General features: G+C 32.3%; 1 long non-coding RNA gene across 2 annotated transcripts in view; it reads right to left on the bottom strand.

Annotated features, from left to right (window-relative positions):
* Window positions 1-3322: 3322 nt before the first annotated feature.
* The window catches only part of LOC143041900 (uncharacterized), a 45071-nt gene continuing 23614 nt past the window's right edge, over window positions 3323-24779 (bottom strand). Inside the window, exons 2-4 of one of the 2 annotated variants that reach the window (XR_012967830.1) lie at window positions 13897-13963; window positions 4926-5025; window positions 3323-4281 (exon numbers count right to left, since the gene is read on the bottom strand). This is a non-coding gene — a long non-coding RNA (uncharacterized LOC143041900). Of the gene's footprint in view, window positions 4282-4925; window positions 5026-13896; window positions 14045-24779 lie in introns of those variants that run through there. The other variant, XR_012967828.1, reaches the window with a different exon arrangement.

The following is a 24779-nucleotide window of genomic DNA, read 5'->3' as shown; positions in this document are numbered from 1 at the left end:
AGAGGACGAGGCCAGGGTAGATACTTGAGGACCTTTTGTTTTAAGTCATTACGGAAAGTAAGAGTTGTTTTGAATGTAAATTTATAACCGTTTACCAACATCAGGACGACACATTTACATATAGGACATATTTTGTTACTAGGAAAGGGTGTTTTCTTTACATACGAATTGCAAAATTTCCTACAATGTATCGTGCAATAATGGTTTAAATGCATCATTCTGTCAGTGAATAAACATGGTATATTTTAAGAAGCAGGATGTTGCTTCCAAGAAGCGATTTGAAAAAACATGAAAACATGAAAACAATATCTGCAGAGTAACTTCCCTGCTAAACTTACTTTATAAGGTTTCAGCTCTGGAGTCCCCAGTGAAGACATTAGAATTTTTAGGTACAAACATTGGATGAACAACGTTACAAAATGAAACAAAAAGTTTCAATCTGTATCACAGCTTGACTAAAAGACGCGTATCTACTAATGCTCAACTCCAAAAACATACAATTCAGTTATTGAAAAAGTCGCACTTTTTAGCGTATGATTTTCCAGATTCTTTTTTTTTTTTCGCATAATAAAGAAATTACGTTAAAATACACAGAGTTGACATTTATTCAACTTTGACAACCGATTGTTTGGTAGTCCAACAATGCGTACTGAAAATATAAACATGGTTATATACTTGATTAAAAAAAAATGATTAAAAAAACACCTTTTCACGCGATTGACAATAAAATGAGATATGGGGCTAACCTCATTCAGACAGCAACCCAGTAACAAAAATAATCAAAGGGACTGTACATGTACGTATGACGGTAATGTAGCAAACAACTGAGGGAATGCAGTTAGACAAACAATATGTAGGTAAAAAGTAAAATCACAAAAATACTGAACTTAGATGAAGATCCATTGGGAAAGTCCATAATCACATGGCAAAATTAAATTAAGTTGTTTTTTAGAAATTGAAATTAAAGTTAAGTTAAGTTACATATAATAAAGTAAATCATTTTTTCATCTCCGGCTGTGAGACTTGAACACGGGATCTGTGTGATGACAGTCGATTCATGTTACCTCTGCTCCACATAGCCCAATGATCAAACTGTTGAAAATTAAGTACTTAACTCTACTGTTGATGAAAGGAGAAAAAAAGTACATCACATAGCTTCTTTCCTTTTAAGAAGTTATATTGTAGTGCTATTCCCTTGATTTGAAGCAAATAAAGTAGCTAATAGTCTGTGTATTTTTTCTTGCTTGTAAATACTGGACATGATCATTTAGCCTTTTTGTTTTCTATAGATTCTTTTCTATTTTTCAGTCCGGCCATACTGAAACTGTCTTTCACTTCTGATATTTGTATAAAGCGAATGCATGAATTAATGAAGTATGCACTTTGGTCATTTCTTTTAAATTCTTTGAACAACATCTTGGTATCATCACCTTCATTTTACAGGATGAAATAGAAAACCATATACACAAAGAAAAAAAGACAAGTGAAACAAGGTACTTTCGTTATTAAAATTATTGTTTTATATCGAAAGGATGCGAAGCATCATATATTAAATTTTCCTTCGGTATATAACTGTAATATAGGCCACTGGACAAGAAACAGCTAATATAAATCGATTGTCAGAGTGCGCTAAAGAATGATTAAATTTAAAGATCTTTAGTGTAATTTATTTAGAAATGGTGTGTTTTTTTAAATTGAAAGAACATGCTGAATTAGACTGAAGAGTTTGCGTGATAGTTTAATGAGGACCTTTTGTTTTAAGTCATTACGGAAAGTAAGAGGTTTTTTTTATCATTACGGAAAGTAAGAGTTGTTTTGAAAGTAAATTTATAACCGTTTACCAACATCAGGACGACACATTTACATATAGGACATATTTTGTTACTAGGAAAGGGTGTTTTCTTTACATACGAATTGCAAAATTTCCTACAAGGTATCGTGCAATAATGGTTTAAATGCATCATTCTGTCAGTGAATAAACATGGTATATTTTAAGAAGCAGGATGTTGCTTCCAAGAAGCGATTTGAAAAACATGAAAAACATGAAAACAATATCTGCAGAGTAACTTCCCTGCTAAACTTACTTTATAAGGTTTCAGCTCTGGAGTCCCCAGTGAAGACATTAGAATTTTTAGGTACAAACATGGGATGTACAACGTTACAAAATGAAACAAAAAGTTTCAATCTGTATCACAGCTTGACTAAAAGACGCGTATCTACTTATGCTCAACTCCATAAACATACAATTCAGTTATTGAAAAAGTCGCACTTTTTAGCGTATGATTTTCCAGATTCTTTTTTTTTTCGCATAATAAAGAAATTATGTTAAAATACACAGAGTTGACATTTATTCAACTTTGACAACCGATTGTTTGGTAGTCCAACAATGCGTACTGAAAATATAAACATGGTTATATACTTGATTAAAAAAAATGATTAAAAAAACACCTTTTCACGCGATTGACAATAAAATGAGATATGGGGCTAACCTCATTCAGACAGCAACCCAGTAACAAAAATAATCAAAGGGACTGTACATGTACGTATGACGGTAATGTAGCAAACAACTGAGGGAATGCAGTTAGACAAACAATATGTAGGTAAGTTGTCTTTTAGAAATTGAAATTAAAGTTAAGTTACATATAATATAGTAAATCATTTTTCCATCTCCGGCTGTGAGACTTGAACACGGGATCTGTGTGATGACAGTCGATTCATGTTACCTCTGCTCCACATAGCCCAATGATCAAACTGTTGAAAATTAAGTACTTAACTCTACTGTTGATGAAAAGAGAAAAAAAATACATCACATAGCTTCTTTCCTTTTAAGAAGTTATATTGTAGTGCTATTCCCTTGATTGGAAGCAAATAAAGGAGCTAATAGTCTGTGTATTTTTTCTTGCTTGTAAATACTGGACATGATCATTTAGCCTTTTTGTTTTCTATCCATTCTTTTCTATTTTTCAGTCCGGCCATACTGAACCTGTCTTTCACTTCTGATATTTGTATAAAGCGAATGCATGAATTAATGAAGTATGCACTTTGGTCATTTCTTTTAAATTCTTTGAACAACATCTTGGTATCACCTTCATTTTACAGGATGAAATAGAAAACCATACACACACAAAAAAAAAGACAAGTGAAACAAGGTACTTTCGTTATTAAAATTATTGTTTTATATCGAAAGGATGCGAAGCATCATATATTAAATTTTCCTTCGGTATATAACTGTAATATAGGCCGCTGATATAAGCAACATATGATTCAAATGAATTAAAAAAAAAGAAACCATATACAGAAAGAAATAAAAAAGACAAGTGAATTATTGTTTCAATTGCTATTTTTGCTTGCAAATTAATATAAATTGTATTGTGAACTTGATATGTATCATGAACTATGTCTATAGACGCTATAGATAGAGCTAATGTTTAGTTTCTTTAAACCAAGTAACAGGATGTGTTTGCATATCTGTTTCAAGTTTTGTTTTTGTTTTTTAAATTGCTCGGAAACATGAAAATAACGTAAAATATAAAAACAAGAGACCAAAAGACATAGGACTATTGGGAGTTAACAATAATGTACAGAGGACCTGATGGCCTTCAACAATTAGCAAAACCCATACTGCATAATAAGCCATAAAAAGTTTCAATTTGAGTAAAAATGCCCTTCATATTTTCCCAAAAGAATGAATCTGTTCTACATTCTAATTAAAATATGATTTTCTGATTTACGATCAGGCGAGCAAGCGAGTTAATATTGATCGAAAATTCAATCAGAATGTCTTTCATATTAATCTAAACGTTTACAATACTGTTTAATTACAAGGGCAAGATACTGCTTATTTCAAAATTCTCAAGTTAATCATCTCTGGTGGTAAAAAAAAATGAATTCACATGTTATCCGTATGCCTGACAATGGTGCCTTCAAAATCGCTCGCGTTGTCCATATGATTGTTGTTAACAGCGACTTGGGCATGTGATCTCTGGCTGCTTGATAAATTGTCGCACATTTTAGGATCTAATTTGTATGGCAAAGTTTTGTTTGGTGATATATCACAAGATGCATCGTAAGACGGAGTAGAACTGTAATATATGGCAGGTTTTGTTTTTTGCAGATTTGCAACGGAAAGTTCACCACTGACTTCGCCATTTGAAATATCACAAATTCCACATGAAAGAAGAAGAGAAACGATTGCTATCACACAACATAACGAAACCACTGATAATGTTATTATGTTTGTCGTGACGAAGTTTTCTGGTATGGCATCCTGAGTGGCACTATCTGAAATAGAATTAAAAGAAAAATGCAAAAATATTCAGAATTAGCTTAGTTGTTTCATTTTATAAAGGCTCAAGAATTTTCAAGTTCAAAGTCGTTTTCTTTAGTTATATTTCCGCTGGTGTTTAAAATTCATGTCACCTTTTATGTATAGACAATAACCGTTAAGTGTCTTTAAATATCAGCTGCATTTGTACGAGGCTAAGAAACCGGTGTAATGCGAACAGCAAACGGATTCTGTTCCACATCTGGCACCTGTCCTGTTTCACATGAGAAGTACAAATTTGATGTAAGAAAACATGAAGGAAGAATAAATACTAAAATGGAACATGTAACATGTAGTTAACCATCACATGATAGCGCACGTTTCCTGTCCATTATCTATACCAAAGAAACTGTAAACTAGGCTTAAAGGTGTATGTTGTTGAAAGAAATATGATTTTTTTATCAAATTGAAAGACTTCTATCCACTTATAAATAAGTATGTTTTAGATACATTGTAAGACGCTGTTGCTATATGGAATATGAATAGATAAACAAAACTGCAACACTTAACATAACACAATCGAAAGAAAAGAAGCAGCAGCTATAATTCTAATTTGTAATTGTTAATCAATAGAGTCTCGTTATCAAGTTTTATGTATTACCTGCCGTAGACCGGCACACCACATTTCCAAATTGGATTACAGATGTACCTATAGAAATTATTTTTCTAAACTGCATAATGGCATATTCCTTTTATAGTTGCTGAAAGTAAACCAAAAATGATCCAATCAAATGATAATACTTTCTTAACAAATTCTAAACATTTAATTACTCTTGTTCCGATCGTTAACCTAGTAAATTATACACAATATTTTATTATTGTCTGACCCAATAATGACTTGAGGGACAGGTCACAAGACTACACCGACCAAAATCCCAAATCCAAACGCACAACACCAACACCAACACCAACACCTGCCTTATCAGAAGAACCAACCACCAACACCCGATTTCTCAGAAGAACCAACCACCAAACTCCTAACTTCTCAGAAGAACCAATCACCAAACTCCAAACTTCTTAGAAGAACCAAACACCAGCACCCGACTTCTTAGAAGAAAAAGACATGCAAATAAAGTTAAACAACAACGTAAAACATTTACTGCAGGTTGCAGATATATTGACTTTCAAAATTGCATTAGTGTCCTTACATACAAAGTTAATAATTTGGTCTGCAAAATGCTCCATGAAAGCACTTTACTGATTTTTAGCAATCAAACCTGGGCTTCAAAGGAGTAGGTATGGTAAGGGCCGATTATGGCCTCAAATTTCAAGTTCATCTGACGAAAGATTTTAGACACTTTTTAAACACTGATGTGTCTATTTCAGTTGATTCAATTAGTTCATGTGAAGGATTTTTATTGATTTAGTCATTAAAAACGCTCCGATTCAAGCTTAAATATGATAAATCTATCAAACATGCCAAAAAATGTCACTTTTCAGATGTTTTTTGTCCAAAATGAAAGTGGTCGCATCCGTGTTCATCCTCAACCTTTATATATGTTATGTATTATCATCAAATCTATAATACTAAAATTACGAGGTCCAATTTGTCAGCCGTCATCGGGTAAAAACGACTAATCAAAGAATTCAACTCTATATATAACTAATATAGGACAATGGTGTAGATTAAAAATTACACCACTCCAGACCCTTTTGTTTTCCACATAATTAATATTGCAAATAATTAACAAGTTCCGGGTCGAATCCGATACCGATACAATAGTATATTCACCTGTTAGCTATTACCTTATCTGTACGTTCCGCATTTGACAGGCGCACCACCAAACGGTGTATTTAGGATTTTGCTATATACACGGGTCATAATCAAAGGGCTGACACTACTAAATTCAATCATTGTCAAATTGTTCCCTATTGTAGTTTTATTCAGCAATCAGCAAGACTTTCTAAGATAACTAATATAGGACAATGCTGTTGATTAAAAAATACTCCATTCCTGGATAGCCAGGACCTTTTGTTTTCCAAATAATTAATATTATCAATAATTGATAAGTATCAATATATAATTGATAAGTTCCAGGTCGACGGGTTCAAACAGAAAGATTTGAAAGCAGAGAAAACTTTGTATCTTATAATCGACATGACTTTATCAGATGACAATACTAATTACTAAAATAAGGCTTAGGCATAGTTATATACTTTAATTCAGTCACGGGTGTGTACTTGTACAACTTACATTTCAATATTAAGAATGAACACAAATGCGGTCACTTTCATTTGAGACGGAAACCGTCAAAAATTTAACTAAAATGCTAAATTTGTGAAGATTTCAGTAATTTGGCATGACTTAAGGATACTAGTACCCGATATATGTACATTGTATTGTCAAAAACAGCACACATTTATGTAGCAGAAGCATTTTTCTTTCCAATAAATAACTAACAGTTTACATTTTAACATTTTTGTAAAACTGCTATATTTTGGAGCCAAAAAGGGGTCTTACTGAACCTACTCCTTTACTGTGCATGAGACTGTCTTTACTTTAGGAGAATTATGAACCAAATATGTTTACCTAATAATTACAAGAAATTCTTGTGCAATAGTATAAACAATTTGAAAATTCTCTTAACACAAGCAATCTTGATTCTAAAGACATATTTAAAGAATAAGTCCGCTTCGATTTATAAGAAAGAATGGTCAACAGAAACCTTGTGTAAATAATAATTCACGAGAATTTTAGTAACAAACAATTGCAAAATCCTTTTATCACTAAATATAAATCCATGTTTTTAACAAGATTTACACATGTCACTAGTGGAACACAAACTGCTGACCCTTGCGGAGCATCTGAGTATTGAGACTGTTGTTTTTCCTATCGCCCCTTTTTTATTGTTTTTATTCTTCTTATTGCTTTTATACCCTCCTTTTTAGCTCACCTGGCCCGAAAGGCCAAGTGAGCTTTTCTCATCACTTGGCGTCCGTCGTCCGTCGTCGGCGTTAAATTTTCACATTTTGAACTTCTTCTAGAGAACCACTGAATGGAATGTAACCAAACATGGCATGAATGTTCCTTTTGAGGTGCTGACCAAGTGGTGTTACTTTGTAGCCGATCCATCATCCAAGATGGCCGTCAGTGGGGGACTTCGTTTTACATAGGACCCAATGGGAAATACATACAAATGTCCTCTTCTAGAGAACCACTGAATGGAATGAAGTCAAACAAAGCATGAATGTTCCTTATGAGATGCTGACCAAGAGTTGTTACTTTGTCTCCAATCCAACATCCAAGATGGCCACCAGCAGGGGACTTGGTTTAACATAGGACCCTATGGGAAATACATACAAATGTCATCTTTTAGAGAACCACTGAATGCAATGAAACCAAACATAGCATGAATGTTCCTAATGAGATGTCGCCAATCCAACGTCCAAGATGGCCTCCAGTGGGGGAGGGGGGCTTAGTTTAACATAGGATTCCATGGGAAATACATACAAATTTCTTCTTTTAGAGAACCACTGAATGGAATGAAACCAAACATAGCATGAATGTTTCTGATGAGATGCTGACCAAGTGGTGTTACTTTGTAACCGATCCATCATCCAAGATGGCCGTCAGTGGGGGACTTAGTTATACATAGGACCCAATGGAAAATACATACAAATGTCCTCTTCTAGAGAACCACTGAATGGAATGAAGTCAAACAAAGCATGAATGTTCCTTATTCGATGCTGACCAAGATTTGTTACTTTGTCTACAATCCAACATCCAAGATGGCCACCAGCTGGGGACTTGGTTAAACATAGGACCCTATGGGAAATACATACAAATGTTCTCTTTTAGAGAACCACCGAATGCAATGAAACCAAACATAGCATGAATGTTCCTAATGAGATGTCGCCAATCCAACGTCCAAGATGGCCGCCAGTGGGGGAGGGGGCTTGGTTTAACATAGGATTCCATGGGAAATACATACAAATTTCTTCTTTTAGAGAACCACTGAATGGAATGAAACCAAACATAGCATGAATGTTTCTGATGAGATGCTGACCAAGTGTTGTTACTTTGTCGCCAATCCAACGTTCACGATTGCCGCCAGGGGGGGGGGCTTAGTTTAAAATAGGACCCTATGGGAAATACTTACAAATTTCATCTTTTAGAGAACCACTGAATTGAATGAAACCAAACATAGCATACATGTTCCTTTCCTAATGAGGTGCTGGCCAAGTGTTGTAGCCAATTTTTTTTTATATGATTTCAAAAACCCAGGTGAGTCAGGTGAGCGATACAGGCCCTTGAGAGCCTCTAGTTTTGCATTGGCACAAAATGTGAATTGGTAAAACCTGTTAAACCTGTACTACAAACACTGGAGTCATATTCTTTCAAAGCTATGGTATTCTTTATATCATGACAAATTGATATCAATAATACTAAAATAACGAGGTCCAATTTGTCAGCCGTCATGGGTTAAAAACGACAAATCAAATAATTCAATTTTATATATAGCCAATATAGGACAATGGTGTTGATTAAAAATTACACCACTCCAGACCCTTTTGTTTTCCACATAATTAATATAGCCAATAATAAACAAGATCCGGGTCGAATCCTATACCGATACAAATAGTATAATCACCTGTTACCTATTACCTTAGCTGTACGTTCCGCAATTGACAGGCGCACCACCAAACGGTGTATTTCGGATTTTGCTATATACACGGGTCACAATCACAGGGTTGACACTACTAAATTCAATCATTTTCAAATTGTTCCCAATTGTAGAATTTAAATCAGTAAGACTTTCTAAGATGACAATACGAATACTTAAATTCTAGACTTACTGAAAAAAGGCGTATAGGTACAGTTTTTAATTTGTTAGCGGGCATGACGTAAAACTTTACATGATTTATAACTATTATACAGTGGAGATCACTTCTAACCTCTCATTAGAACTGTCAGAATAATCTGTCATAGAACTGTTCTAACCTGTCCTAGAACAGTTCTACCTAGAACAGTTCTACCCTAGAACTGTTCTAAGTAGAACTGTCAGAATCAGTTCTAGGTAGAACTGACTATATCAATTCTAGGTAGAACTGTCAGGATCAGTTCTAGGATAGAACTGTCTAAAAGTGTTCTAGGTAGAACTGCCCAAATCAGTTCTAACCGTAGAACTGTCAGCAGAACTGACTAAATAACCGTAGAACAGTTTTATATGACGTCACTGCAGTAAGAGCACTTTAAAATTTAGAAGCAAAAAAAATCAGTTCCACTTACTTTACTATATAATAGCAGATTTCCTATATGTTTTACTGATCAAACGTTACAATGTACAAATATCGAAGTGGATAGAAGGTTATCCAACTCATCGGAGAAATATTTTTATAAGATTGCAAATGAAACATCATCGTTCCCCGTTTTTAACAGTCTCTTCCTAAATATAACTCTGCATTAATTCATGGAATTTTAATCGTAATTTACCTTGTTTGCCTTGGATTTACTTTCATGATTTAAGATTCTGTTTTGACAAATGTTCAAACGAAAATTGTACAGCGGATGAATTATGGGATATTAATGAAAAAAATGTTGTATAGCGTAAAAAAAAAACTATGTACATTTGCACCATCTCGTAACTTTAGCCAGACTTAGCCATAATGATTATAAATGATATATGGTAGTCTGGAACGTAAGAAAAATATACTCGATCTGAACATGATTGAAACATTTGCCCCTAGACGTTAGCCTAAAAACAAAATCAATCATTTTTCTTTGCCTTTTTCAAATTATAATAACAGTATACTATTCCAAGAAGAGAACTTCTCATTATTACATACATGTACTTTTCATTTTAAAATAAAGTATATGAATCAGTCATATGAGTGTTGGATGATGCCGTTAAATAGTTTTGTTTAAAAAAAAAAACTATCACGAACCACTGACTTGAAAAGTCACTTTAGTGACGGTTCATTATTATGGATACAGAGAGGAAATAATGGCGCGCTAAATTGATGTGGACAAAATTTTTAGATACGGTATACATTGTGTTCCAAAGTTGGTGTCATCTTTATCATACGATCCGTCCTGACATAGAAATATTATTGGTTTACAATGAAGCCACATGATAAAGTGTAAATATGTTCAGTTTTGGTTGATGCGGTTTTGTTAAAACGACTAAGTTTGATATATCGAAACTACTGAAATTTGTTTACGATTCAATATTTTGAATAAAAAGAGGACATGATGGTACTCTAGATTGATGTCACATATGGTCAGTTTTGGTTGATGTTGTCAAATATGGTCAGTTTTGGTTGATGCAGACAAATAATTTTGTTATATGAGTCAGTCTGAGATGTCAAAACTACTGAAATTAGTTTACGATTCAAAATTTTTAATAAAAAGAGGAAATGCTGGCACTATAAACTGATGTGAGCATAATTTTGTAGTCATTGTTTTCCAATATTGCTTTCATTTATATTAAACAATCCATCCTGATATAAAAATATAAGTGATTTACTTTGCAGCTATCAAGATTTGCATCATGTACATAATAAAGTGCAAATATGGTCAGTTTTGGTTGATGCGGACAAATGATTTTGCTATACCAGTCAGTCTGAGGTATGAAAACTGCTGATATTTGTTTATGATGCAATATTTTGAATAAAAAGAGGACATGCTGGCACTCTAAATTGATGCAAACGAAATTAGGTAGCATTGTGTTCCAATATTTCTATCATTGGTATTGTACAATCCATCCTTACATAAAAATATTACAGATTTACTATGAGACTATAAGAGTTACATAAATAAGAAAAAATATGATAAGTTTTGGTTGATGCGGTCAAATATGGTCAGTTTTTGGTTGATGCTGTCAAATATAGTCAGTTTTGATTTACTATGAGACTATAAGAGTTACAAAAAAAAGAGCAAATATGGTCAGTTTTGGTTGATGCTGTCAAATATGGTCAGTTTTGATTGATGCAGACAAATAATTTTGTTACGTGAGTCAGTCTGAGGTATGAAAACTACTGATATTTGTTTTCTGATGTGATCTTTTGAATAAAATAGCAAATGCTGGCACTCTCAATTGATGCGAAAAAAACTTGAATTGTGGTCATTGATTTCCAATATTGCAGTTATTTATATACTACAGTCCCTCTTGACCTATATACCAATACATGATGAAGAGCAAATATGGTCAGTTTAAGTTTAATTTCAAAATATATTTATTTATAATAGTGGATTGGGAAACAAGTTATTACATTTGGTTAAAGAAGTCAAATAATTTTGTTATGTGAAACGAGCCATCCTGACTCCCGGAATGACAAATGTAAAACAATTCAAATAATACCCCCCTAATACTAACGGCCTAAGTTATGTACAAACGATGAAAGAAAAACAAATAATTTATGTAACACATCAACAAAAGAAAATCACTAAATTTCAGGCTCCTGAATTGGAACAGGCACATACATGCAGAATATGGCGGGGTTAAACATGTTCTCTTGCCGATTAAAAATCTGAAATAAAACCGTAAAAATAGCAAAACACTATATAATATTAGAATGAAATTCAAAACAGTGTGGCTGTGGCCATTGATTGACACATTAAATTCATCCATTGACTGGAACAATTTACATGAACGTTTGTCTGTAACGACCACTGTTTACGACGTACCTACGATAGACATTTAAACTGTGGGGTCACCAAAGGTTTCTTAACGCCTTTAATTATAAAATAATTCGAAAAATTAATCAGGAATAACCTTTATGTTTTGATTTATATAATTGATATAAATCAAAACATCGTGTTATTTCTGATTAGTTTTTCGAATTACTTTATTAAGGTGTTGAGAACCTTTGGTGACCCCATAGTTAAAGTGTCTTTAAAAAGTACATAGTGAGCAGTGGTCGTTACATACAAACGTTCACCTAAATTGTCCCAGTCAATGGATGAATTTAATGTGTCAATCAATGGCCACAGCCAAACTGTTTTGAATTTCATTCTAATCGCTATTTTGCCGAAGCCTTTTTATTTAGACAAAGAGTTCTTAAAATTTATAAATCAATTAATTTATAAATCAATTTTAGCCGTAGAATTCATAAATCAATTCTAGCCGTAGAATTTATAAATCAATTCTAGCCGTAAAATTTGTATCAATTCTAAAAGTAGAACTGTTTTAGAAGTAGAACTGACCAACGATTTGGTCAGATCTAGGTAGATCTGTCTAAATCTGTTCTAGGGTAGAACTGTCAGGATCAGATCTAGGTAGAACTGACCAAATCAGTTTTAGGTTAGAACTGTTCTAGCTAGAACTGACTAAAAGGTGTCAGGCTGACAGTTCTACGTACTGTCCTAGAACAGTTCTCCTGACAGATTCTGACAGATTTAATGAGAGGTTAGAAGTGATCTCTACTGTAGGACAATGCTGTTTATTAAAAAGTACTCAATTCCAGAACCTCTTGTTTTCCAAATATTTAATATTGCCAATAATTGATAAGTTCCAGGTCGACGGGTTCAAACAGAAAGAATTTGAAAGCAGAGAAACTGTGCGTCTTATAATCGGCATGACTTTATCAGATGACAATTCCAATACTAAAATAAGGCTTACGCATAGTTATATACTTCAATTCAGTCACGACCCCGCGATATCACGGGTGTGTTCTAGTGTAGTCTATATGTATATCAGTTTTGTAGTTTGGAAAGAATTTCATCAAAAGTTCGTTGTATTATGGTGTATCTTTCTCTTTAAACTGTCTAGTGAAGTGTACGACAAGAAAGTAAACTACCAGAATATAGGTTTATGGGTGCTTGAAATATAATGCATCGTATCAACTACTTGTTGTTTTGTGTCTACAAACATAATAGTATTGCAATAATCAGATAGATAATGGGGATAACGGATATGTGCCAAAGAGACAACAACCCGACCAAAGTACAGAAAACAGCCAATAAGACCACCAAGGGGTCCTCAATGCAGCGAGAAAATTCTGCACCCGTAAACGGGATTTAGCTGACACCTAAACAATAACATTAAAAATTAGTTCAAACAAAGGGTCGCCACACTTAACTCCGAAAAATACATATAAACCAAAATTAATAAACAACAAAAGACGAACAAAGACTAGAGGTTCTTGATTTGAGAACCGGTGCAAATATGGATTGGTGTTAAACGTGTTTTGTTAGATCTCATCCACCCCAACCCACCTCACCCACCTTTACATATAGCCAATGTGGACTATGTAATGTTTCGTTACTAATAACGTGTGTTTACCTTTGTTTAAATATGTTGGTAAAATACGTCATTACTAAATTGAATGTGTCTGTGCATTGTATTTTTTGGCATAATTTTACGACTTTCGTGTTGCTCAGTTTTAAGTTTATTTTGTTGAATTCTGTAGATACTGTTGCTTGTCTTTTGTATTTTGCGCCATGTCTTTTTCATATCTGAACTCTTTTTAACCAAGATTGCATAAAGATAGGTATTAATAAACGAATTCAAAGTGTAAGTGAATAAACAAACAAACAAACAAACAAACAAACAAACAAACAAACAAACAAACAAACAAACGAATGAATGAATGTATGTATAAAATAAAGAAAGAAAAAAAGAAACCTGTACCTTGATTTAAGTACTTCCTCCTTTGTAGAAAATTTCCATTCTATTTCCGGAAGAAAATAAAAGTTACCTAGATGAAAATAAAATTGCAACATACATAGGTAAATGCTTACAATCCTTAGTTATCTAAGTATTAATTACTTGACTAACTTGTCTTATGTACATACACAGGTATGACAAAATTCATGTGTATAGGTAAAAATATAGTAAAGAGGTTTAAATATATATTTTTATCAACGCAATTGTTCAGACTAGAGGCGAGTTGAATGCAAAGCAACCTCTCTTTTAAAACAAAATAATTAGAAATAAGATATAACAAAATAAGTCCTTTTTATCATTTTCTTTCCATATCATGTCCCGTTGCTATAACGAGTTTTGAAACATACACGAGAGTTTACAACAAGGACTAGGATATCGTGATGATGATGTTGTTGTTTTGGTCCATTGTTGTTGATAGGTTTTTTATGTGTGTATTGTACATCTTCTTTAGATACTAACCAACATTGTATATAATCGTTGGTACTCTTCTAGACCACCTGATAGCATCCCTGACTTTAAAGTTGGTTTCGTGTTGAGTTTTGTATATAGTAACTGTTTGTGTTTTTCTTTTATTTGCCATGGAAGTTGTGTTTTACTTTATTTGCTATGGAAGTTGTGTTTTGCTTTATTTGCCATGGAAGTTGTGTTTTTCTTTATTTGCCATGGAAGTTATGATTTGCTTTGTTTGCCATGGAAGTTATGTTTTGCTTTATTTGCCATGGAAGTTATGTTTTGCTTTATTTGCCATGGAAGTTATGTTTTGCTTTATTTGCCATGGGAGTGTCAGTTCCTTTGGTATCTTAAGCCTCTTCTTTGTATTCAGCTGTATTATTGTTGCTATTGGCTTTGGTTTTGGTAGGCCGCTTACTTGTTTTGTAATTGCGCCTTAGATTCATAGAATATAAATATTATGTATATATACGTTCATTCCTTCATTTACTTTTAGTATTACATTTTGGGACTTTAAACTGTATTGTGTTTCTAAACCTTTGTGTATTTGTTGATTTTGATAATTCTTTCATACTTGCTCTGCATAGTTTATATGATAGGGTCTCTGTACAACCCTTTAAACTTTAAAAAAAAATTAAGGAAGTTCGCTGCTCAGTTTCAAAATAAATAGCTTTTTATAACACTAGTATATATTGATAGGGGATTAATTGAGGAATCAAAAAAAGAAAAAAAATATAGGGGTCAATGTGCTTGTTTTCGATATATTAGCCATTTGAATTTTGGCGGGAAAATGTTCTCTCTTGACTTTTCATTGACCAGTTAAACTTCTCAAAAACTATTAAAAAATAACAATGATTTTATAAGACTCTTACAGATGGCTTATAATTATGCATGTAAAAGATGTATAAAAAGAAAAATGGTGGTCAATGGGCAGATTTTTTAAGGCAAACAAATAGATAAAACCAGAGGATTTGGAAAATTTGACAATAATTCCAAAGCAAGCGAACATCCTTAAGTAACATTATATCATCTGATTAAGAAATATTGTGGGCTTTCGACTTTACGTTCTCTGTTGGGATAGTGAATGATAAGGGTATAATGGATTGATATTGTGTGTGTGATCCGTTCATTACTGACTAATACGGATATTCTCTTTCTAGTTTAAACATATTTTATTTGCTGAATTAAAGCAAAATGGATTAGACACAAGTAAATCATACTTATGAAGTCTTCTCCATAATACAATATAAAGTTACAATAATAGTATAATATAATGGACATGCATATAAAACAAACAGTTTATACAATATAATACTAGCTTTCATAGGTGAACAAAGAGGAGACAAAGTAAAAAAGGAAAAAGAAAGTTTGAAAAATCGTAAACTTCTGTGACGATGACTTGTGGATTGATGGCAACGATGACGTCCTGTGTCAGCAATAATAACGCTCTATCAAGGCATAAGAAATCTGTTTGACTTTTTATGTAATTCTGAACATGTTTGAAAATTTGAATATTTTGTTCGTTCGAAAGTTCCAAGTGTCCGCAAATTAATAGTTTTGTATCTAAAACAAAGTTTTCAGATAGCCAGTTAAGGTTATCGAATAAGTTTTTCCTACATAATGTGTATTTTGGGCAAACGAAAAAGTAATAGTAGACATCCTCAATATCGGACCCACAATGACAAGAGGGATCATTTATAATGTTAGCTCTAAATAGGTCATTGTTTAAGGATGAAGCGGAACATCGCAATTGCGTTAAGATAATATTTAATTTCCTTGGGCCGTACAAATAAAACGTTTCAATTTTACATACTAGACTATCGTTTTTTAATTCTTTCTTAAATTTAGAAATAGAGTCGACACTGCGAATTTTTGGATCAAGTTTATTCCATTCACGTATAGTAGAGGGAATAAACGATTCAGTAGTAAGGGAAAGTCTACAAAATGGAACAATAATATCTTGACCATTTCGCAACGGGTAGTTGGTTGTACTTTGTACACAAGGAGGTACAAGATTACATAGATATTCTGGTGTATGCTTTTGGTTCATGTTATAAAACATCTGTAATTTTCTTCTTCTTCTTCTTTCAAAAAGAGATTCCCAGCCAACCTCAGAATATAAAGTTTCAGTTTTTGTAAATATTGGTAGACCTGTTACTATTCTTGCGGCCTCCAATTGTAAATTTTCTAATTTATTTGAGTAGCCTATTCCACAATTATCCCACACTTCCGTGGCATATTCGAAAATGGGTCTAATAAAAACTAAGTATAGTTTTTCTAAATTATTTCGAGATAATCGATATTTAAGTTTACGTAAAACATTTAAGTGTTTCTTTACACTTGTAATTATACTTTCAATATGATTGTTCCATTTTGCGTCACTACTGAAATTAACTCCCAGGTGCTTATGAGATGTACTTAAAGGTATATTTTTACCATTTAAGGAAAAGCTGAGGTCTGGAGTCTCAATATTTGAAAAAATCATAATTTCGGTTTTATCTGGGTTGAATGACATAGGCCATTTAGAAGACCAAACATCCAGCTCTTTCAAGTCGCGATCAATAACAGATCTAATCTGTTCTCCATCGTTACCAGAATAGTTGAATGATGTGTCGTCAGCAAATAGCCGACACAGTGAAGTAAGCTTATCAGCAATATCATTAATATATAAGACAAAGAGAAGAGGGCCCAGAACTGATCCCTGGGGGACACCAGCTGAGACATTACAGAAGGAAGAAGACGAGTTATTTAATACTACTCTCTGTTTTCTGTCGTGTAGATAATCCTGAAACCAATTCAATACGTTTCCGTCAACACCATAAGCTTTCATTTTATATATAAGACCCCTATGCCAAACTTTGTCAAAAGCTTTAGAGAAGTCACAGAATACAAAACAATTTATATCTTTTTTTTCCAAAGAGTTTAATATGCAATTATATATTTCTAAGAGTTGATGAACAGTTGAATTTTTAGGGAGAAATCCTGATTGATACTCATAAATTAATTTATTAGCTTTTAAATGATTGTATAAGTGCTTAAACACTACTCTTTCCATAACTTTTCCTACACAACTAATTAAGGATATCGGTCTATAATTTGATGGCAAGGATGAATCTCCCTTTTTGAAAATGGGTATCAGATTTGCTATCTTCCAGCTAGTTGGGTATATTCCCTCTCTTAAGGATTTATTAAATATAATATGGAGTGGAACTGCTACCTTTTCTGGACACAGCTTTAGCATCTTATGACTGATCACATCAGGACCAGATGCTTTGTTTGGATCTAATATCTGAATAATATCTATTATTTCTTTTATATTTACTTGAATATCTGAAAACTTACTATTAGTTTTTGTATCAAATTCGGGCAAATCAACATGATCCTCATCTAATTTTGAAATCATACTAAAATATTTGTTCAACAAATTACATTTCTCCTCATCTTCATATACAGTATCATTCAGTTCATTATCATTTATAATATTTTGGAGAGGGGGTATGGTTTCTGAACCTTTTTTGGATTTAATTAACGTTTTCATTAATTTCCAATACGTTTTTGAGTTTGAGGGTTGTTTTGATATTAGACAGTCCAAATTTGTTTCAAAATTTTCTTTGGCGATTTTTTTCATATTATTTACCTTATTTCGTTGTTTTTTGTACTTCATAATATTATTTTCACAATTATATTTAATAGCTTTTTTTCTTAATCTGTCTCGGATTCGAATTTCACGTCTTATGTCATTATTGAACCAGTGTTTGTCATTATGTCGTACTGTTACTATTTTAGTAGGAATGCATTTTTTAGCTATTTTCAAAAATTCTATTGTAAAACATTCACACATCTCATTAGTGGTTTTACTTTCGGGAAGCATAGTATTCCAGTCTATTTCGTCTAATTTCTCAGCAAATTTGGCTTTATCAGCCCGATCGTATAGCCATACTTCTCTTTTAAAAGATTTAAAATCGGACATTGGACATTCGAGAAATGCAACAGGTGCATCATGATCACTAATTGCAGATACAGATGGAGTTTTTAGAACATTTGAAAAGGAACATGACATAGAGTCACTAATAATAATCGGATCTAACAGAGTACTACTATGGTCCGTTACTCTAGTAGGTAATTCAATAACATTGGTTAAATTGAACAAATTGAATGTGTCAATCAGTTTTTTATTATGCGTAGTAAGTAAGTCAGAGTTCAAATCACCCGTAATTACATCCTCTCATTGACCTGCAAACCCATCCCAATTGCATGATTTAATCGTGTCCAGTAGTTATTATCTGAATTAGGCGATCGGTAAGTGTGACACAATAGGAAGCTTTGACCTTTAGCATGGATATTGACAAAAAGGGATTCGTCTTCTTTCGTTTCGAGTGCATTTATTCGACTAAGTCCGATACCATCTTTGACATAAATGAGTAAACCACCACCAAAGCTATTTCTATCTTTTCGGACTATATTTGAAGAGAAGGAATCAAGTTTTATATCGGCGTCAGCAATGTTGGGATCTAAGTGTGTTTCCGATAGCGTAATAATATCAAATTCATCACAAAAATTATTTAGAAATTTTAGTTTATTTCTCACGGATCTTATGTTGAGACTACAAATGGATATAAAATTTTCTTGTGGTTGTGTTTCATTCATCGACGGTGCGTTCGATTCATTACGAAAACTTGGACCAGGATTTGTTTCAACATTTCCAATAATAAGGAGAAAATGAAGTACGTACAACAGAAAAATAATGTTTGATCTTGGATTAATTGTTTGTAAAACAGAGAGATTGAAGATGAGGAGACTGCAACGTAAGTTGATTATAAATATGTCTAGATAGGAAGCTATGTGTAAATTGGATGAAGGTCCACATCGTTTTTTTCTGTTATTAAATATACCTATAGCAGCCCTGTATTCCTGGACGCAGTTATCCATTACATGAATAAACTGTTACAGGAATTAGGAGAGGACTGCTGTAGGAGAACATTACAAAACTGACACACATATCATCATTATCATCACCACCTTCATCATCACAGAAAAATACAAAAAAGTAAGAGCAAGAAAAGTTGAAAAATGTTAAAGGCCAATAAATAAGCCTCGCAAATATGGAAGTCATAAAAAAAAGGAGAATGAAAATGGGATATTGTAATACTGAAGAAGTTATATGTATTGTATTTAGAAAAAAAAAAAAAAAAGCAATTGGTAAATAAATAAAGAAAGAAAAAAGTACATGGGACTGTATTTGATAGTTACCCCAGAAACTAAAGTATGATTGCCGATGAGACAACTATTAGCCAGCGATCAATAGACATGGCTGTAAGTAGGTTTGTAGCTTTAAGTTGTTTTTTTTTTTTATATATATATATCCTGGCTAAACAAAACAAATGTTTTTGTGTTATGACTATTATCACAAACTTCCAGAAATGCTGTTAGCTTAATAGAGTTAAAGACAGGCTATAAACATTAGATAACAAATTATGATATGATACGCAATAGGTTAGTACGTCAACATACAATTTACAATTTGCAGACAAGCAAAAATCCCGTTCAATTTATAGTTGTTTCAAATGGCTTATCTAACTATTGAACAATGAATTGTGATGCTTGAAAAACTTAGTAAGTGAAATATTGGATTTCCCCATTTCTCGACATGTTTAACTTTTTTCTTATTCTTATCAAATAGTTGATATTTTTTAATAGGGTATTAATATTTTTTAATAGGGTATTATGTTAGTTTAAAGCGGTCATCTGTATGTAGTTCGGTTAGATTTTGTTTGTGGGTGAACTACAATTAATTCGTGAATCTCTAGGCAATGTATAACGGTTTCGAAATGGTAAATTACTCGAGCTTAACCACAATTATCTATTGTTGACACCTATGGTCAGTAGACTGGTTAGAGTATGTACTCATAGATAAACATAAAATTTACGGCAAACGGAAATGTTCAATCGATGTAATTTTTTTAAAGACTTTTAATGAAATGGGCTATAATTATTTATTTTTAAAAAAGATTCTCATTAGGTCTCTGTCAAGTTAGTACCTGCAATAAAATTAACAAAATTGTTCAATTTTTAGATGCACCTAATAAACATAATATATACATACAAACAACATACCATGCAATTGAAAATATTAAATACAGTGGTGAAGGTCAAAATAAGTGTAATATAAGGTAACAAAAAAGGCTATGATTTTAGGGACACTTTTGGATTTAGTTTTTGTTCCTTTCTAACCAAAGAAAAACAAATCAAAAACAAATCAAAATAAAAAAAAAAACAGATTGGAACAAGTTTTACGGATTCCGACAACTATATATCGAGAATATACACACATATTAAGTTGGAATGTGTATTATTTAACTAACAGTACTAGCTACTGCTTTTTGTTTTTTAAATTGATTTTTCTTTCAAATGAATCTTTACTTCAGTGTTTTTCAAGTTTAAGAATAAGAATGAATGAACCTTTAAAAAACAAAACAAAACAAAAAACAAAAAAACAAAAAACAAAAAAAAAACCGAGACTTTAATTTACTCTCAATACATTGTGTTAATGGATGAACATAGAATTTTTTAATAGGATCACTGACTTTGATTGCTTTTGGTAAGATGCGGGGTTTTCATACAGTTTCACATTTGGGAAAGAAACAATCTGTAAATATAATATTTTGTTATTAACTGTTCAGTACATATGACACACTCTCAAAAAGTTATTCAATTGTAGTAGAATTAAAGATAAGTCTTTATTATATATATATATCAATATGAAATATGGTGAAACCTTGTACTCTACATTCCATCAGAGTTATTTGTGTTCGTGCGTTCTTCAAGTTGTTGGATATCTGACTCGAGATCACTAATATCATCGAGGTTGTTAATAATGCGCTTTTGACTGTTAGCATTCACTTTGACAAAGATCCGACCGTCTGTGGTCCAGCAGGCATTGATTTTGTTGTTGAACTTTAGCGTTGCTAACTGTTTGACGAGGTTTGTCCTAAAATGTGTTAGGTTTTCTGTAATAAATGTACCATTAGGATCACCTTTCAGAGCTTCTCTTTAAAAGTTATAACCAAAAATTAACACAGAAGTCTTGTGACTTTGTTTCCGTTTGAGGTCCTTTACAGGCTAATTAGAAAGATTTAGATAACCGAAACACTAAAACGATCCTCATTCCATATGACATAACCAAATATGTCAACTTGAGTATTAAACCTTATTACGCAAGAAAGGCTTTTAAACTGTTGAAAGCTGTAATTGTGAAAATGTTATTTTAAATTTTACTTTTTTATAAAAATCGTTTGAAACCTGTGAATTAATAAAAACGGAAAAAAAGTCTTTATATATCAATAAAATTTAGATAATAAATTCTTTAAATATTTGTCTTTAAACTATTGAATTGAATATTCTAAAACATAATGTGCATATTTGCTTTAGCACAATATCTAAAAGTTTAGAAAATAGTTCAAATATAAAGGCATATTCGATTATCTTTTTCTTCGAAAGCATCGTGATCCGGTCAATCTGTAATAGTTTTAAAACTTGACAAAAATCGTGTTTTCATGTTCCAAGCAAAAAATGTATTAATTATAAGTATTGAATGCTTCTTTTTGTAACTTCATAGGGTTGTAAAATCGTTGACCGTGCGTACATTTTTGGAATGAAGCGCGGAAACAAAATGTACTTCGGTAAACGCTTTTACACCCCAAATGAAGTTACAAAAAGAATCAATCAATTCTTAAGTAAAGTTGAAGTATGTCAGAAATATAAAAAGTAATTGTAAATATGACAAACTGTAGTCCCGCCGAAAAGGTATAAACCCATCCTGCTGTCTATAGACTATAGTGAAGTGAAAAGTATGTTTGAATTATCTCCCATGTCTTATTTAAATTCTATAACTGGTTTAAAATACTTTTTACGTCGTGATGATCGTGAGGGCATTCCGATGTATTGTTGCAACAAAGATTTAATTAACTTTCGTTTTTGACTGGCCAGTATCCATCGTATTAATAGGCGGATATTGTCGAGTGCAATATAAGATGCCTTATCGCTTGTTATGATTTCATTCCTTCAATGATTACTCATAACAATATTTTTTTTAGAACATTAATGATATAAAAATGTTTTGTCTTTAGAAATATATATATATATAATATATATATTTCTAAAGACAAAACATTTTTATATCATTAATGTTCTAAAAAAAATCTTTAGAAATATATATATATATATATATATATTTCTAAAGACAAAACATTTTTATATCATTAATGTTCTAAAAAAAATATTGTTATGAGTAATCATTGAAGGAATGAAATCATAACAAGCGATAATATATATATATATATATATATATATATATATATATATATATATATATATATATATATATATATATATATAGCAGGTCCACATCACGTAAAGAGAGTAATACAGAACTTATCCCGTTTAACTCAGGTCCACAGCACGTAAAGAGAGTAATACAGAACTTATCCCGTTTGTTAGCACTCATAACCCGTACAATCCTGACATATTCAACGTCATAAAAGCAAATTTGCCAGTTTTACAAAAAACGAAAAAATTAAAAAAGCTTTTCCCTACAGAAAAATTCCTGAAAAGTAAAAGACAGCCTTTAAATCTTAAAAAGATTTTAACAAGGGCTAAGTTTTATGACCAAAATGGAATACAATACAACGTTTCAAAATGTAATGACCCTAGATGTGGTCTTTGTGAATACATGGCAACCGGTCCGCAAATAACATTGAAAAACGGCCAAACCATTATTCCAAATGCAGACATGAATTGCAAAACGGTAAACCTTATTTACTGTATTGTATGCAGCACTTGCAAGGAATGGTACATCGGACAGACTGGTAACTCAATTTGTCAAAGAGTTCGTGTTCACAGACAACAGATACGAGATCCATCCACACGAATGCAAGATGTGAGCGAACATTTCGAAACGTGCAGTAGTGGAAAATTTACCGTATATCCGTTCTATAAAATGAACGAATCGAACAAATATAAAAGACTGGCAAAGGAAGCACACTTTATAAAGGACTTTCAGCCAAAATTAAACGGATCTACTTAAACACGTTTGATTTATCTCCCCTTATCGTTTTTGTAACGTAATAAACGTTACCAACGGCAGTGTCGTCAAGGACATTGTTAAAACGTCGCCTGAAGATTGCCAGAAGGCATGAAAGCGCTAGTGACAATATTTTAACGAACTGTTATTATTTGATGTGAAATGTAGTTTGCAAATTTAAAAATATTATTATATATATATATATATATTATATATATATATATATATCATGTACTGCAGTACGCCGCTAGATTAAAACTGACGTGGAAAGGTAACACACGGTTAGCGAAAGCTCTTTTTTTGAGAGCCCAGGTGGTCGTGTGGTCTAGCGGGACGGCTGCAGTGCAGGCGATTTGGTGTCACGATATCACAGTAGCATGGGTTCGAATCCCGGCGAGGGAAGAACCAAAAATTTGCGAAAGCAAATTTACAGATCTAACATTGTTGGGTTGATGTTTAGACGAGTTATATATATATATATATATAAGACAAATCATTAATTTTTATGAACATGTACAGAAAAATTGTGTTAACGCATGTGGAAGAATATCTCCAGAACGTTTTGCGGGAAAATATGAATGCCTACTCAAATCCAATGTATTAGAAAAATCGAATTATTACAGAAGATAGTCCACCATGCACTTGCAGTGTTACAGTACTATTATTAGACTACTAGTAGTACAATAGAATGATATATATACAAATGGATGAAAATTATTCATAGATGTAAATGTTACATACAAATATTAATATAATATATAACAACAAACCAGAGTATACTGATTTAATTGTATCACTAAAATATAAAAAATTATTACGGTGGGGTTGAATTCCGTGTCATTTATTCCTCGTCCACACACGAACTTGTCTCAGAAAAATTATATCTCTGTACATTAACCTCATTTTCAGGTATAAAGGTGTGATTTTTTGTGACCATCCACAACAACCAGCGGTCATCCGATGTTCAGTACTTCTGGTCTTCAGTACATTGATTGAGTATTTTTGTGTGAAGCTTTTCGCATATTTTGATCGGTTATTTGTCTTTTCTTAAAAGACATCATGATTTATTTTTGTGTTTATGTCTTTTATCTTGAAAACAATAATAGCTAGGTAGTTGGAAACTTTAAGAAGCAAAAATGAACAAATCAAGATCTACAGTTCAGTCAACATTGAAATCATAGATTGACATTTTATAAGAGTTATTGACCTTAAATGACAATTTTTATGATCGTTTTGTGTTTTTGCCTTTTATTTAGAAGGATATAATTTTTAAATGACAAATATGATTTGCAAGACAAGATCTTCAAAATATAGGCTT

Source organism: Mytilus galloprovincialis, chromosome 1 (assembly GCF_965363235.1).
Source record: "Mytilus galloprovincialis chromosome 1, xbMytGall1.hap1.1, whole genome shotgun sequence".
Taxonomy (NCBI): Eukaryota; Metazoa; Mollusca; class Bivalvia; order Mytilida; family Mytilidae; genus Mytilus; species Mytilus galloprovincialis.
The sequence above is the reverse complement of the archived record's forward strand: the minus strand, read 5'-3'. Positions and strand labels throughout refer to the sequence as shown.